The 1218-nt window shown below is 35.6% G+C and overlaps 1 protein-coding gene across 1 annotated transcript in view; it reads right to left on the bottom strand.

Moving 5' to 3' along the window:
- The window catches only part of LOC106881614 (dynein axonemal heavy chain 1), a 166532-nt gene that overhangs the window by 52489 nt on the left and 112825 nt on the right, over positions 1 to 1218 (bottom strand). The window lies entirely within an intron of this gene.

Genomic DNA, 1218 nt, shown 5'->3' with positions numbered 1-1218 from the left:
ATATATATATATATATATATATATATATATATATAATTTAATTCCAAGAGAGTTAGAGGTTGTGAATCCAACCAATTAAGGGATAATATCTATCCAATATACTGCTGGTAGAATACCCAATTATTATTACACAAGTGTTTTTTCATTGCTTGGCAATTACATTACCGAGTGTAATAAATGGGTGAGGGTAAAAGTTGTTTTACTCTTAATTTATACAGCAATAAGAAAATAGAGGGGATTAAGAGGTGGTAGCCATCAACTTATAGACATTATATTATGTCTATTTATTTATTTTTTAAAAACAGACAATTATAGCAATATAAATATATGTACAACATATTATGCTTTACATATATAAAATAAGTTGATGAATACCACCTCTTGATCCCCTCCATTTTCTTATTGCTATCTATATATATATACATATATCTGATTATCTCAGTCTCATCTGCATTGAAACCATCAACAGTTTATGCCTAGCATAGTCAGGATTCAGCTTTGTAGCCATTTTCCAAGCAACAAGAGTAATGCCTCTGCATGCAATTGCAACCAAACAATGAATGAGAATGGCTGGACACATACTAAGACTGCCAGGGAAGAGGCCTGCCAAAACAGCCATGGGCTGGATGCTGCTGGAAGGTAAAAGAAAAAGAAGCCGGTCAAGGAAGACATGATGTAGTACCTTTAAAGAAGACCTATGTGGGCTGAACATCACCTGGCAAAAAGCATACTGGTTGGCCAGAGACAGAGATAACTGGCAATTGTTGACTGCCCGATGTGCCACTCAAAGGCACCAACGGACCTAAGATGAAGATAAGATAACCATGATTAGGGATAAGCACTGCAATATCTTACTTTGATTTAAATTAATTTTCATTAATTATATACCATAATTAATTTATACTATAAATTGCAGTGTTCTTGATTGCTTGTTTGATTGATTGATTGATTGATTGAGTGTCGGCAGATTCACTCGAGAACGGTGCAGTGGAATCGCGTGAAATTCAGCACAGAGTGGCAGCATGGTCTGCTCATGTTCAGGAGATTTTTATTGCCCTCCAACTCCCATGGTTACCGAGATAATCGATTATTACTTTTTAAGATAGGAATATCCCATTCAAAGTGGGGAGGGGTGATTTTGTTGCCTTTCCCATGGGCGAAATTTTACGAAAAACCAGCACAATAAAGATTTTTTTTTTCCAAGTAATGTGGCTGGGT

Source organism: Octopus bimaculoides, chromosome 19 (genome assembly GCF_001194135.2).
Source record: "Octopus bimaculoides isolate UCB-OBI-ISO-001 chromosome 19, ASM119413v2, whole genome shotgun sequence".
In the NCBI taxonomy this organism is placed as follows: domain Eukaryota; kingdom Metazoa; phylum Mollusca; class Cephalopoda; order Octopoda; family Octopodidae; genus Octopus; species Octopus bimaculoides.
The sequence above is the reverse complement of the archived record's forward strand: the minus strand, read 5'-3'. Positions and strand labels throughout refer to the sequence as shown.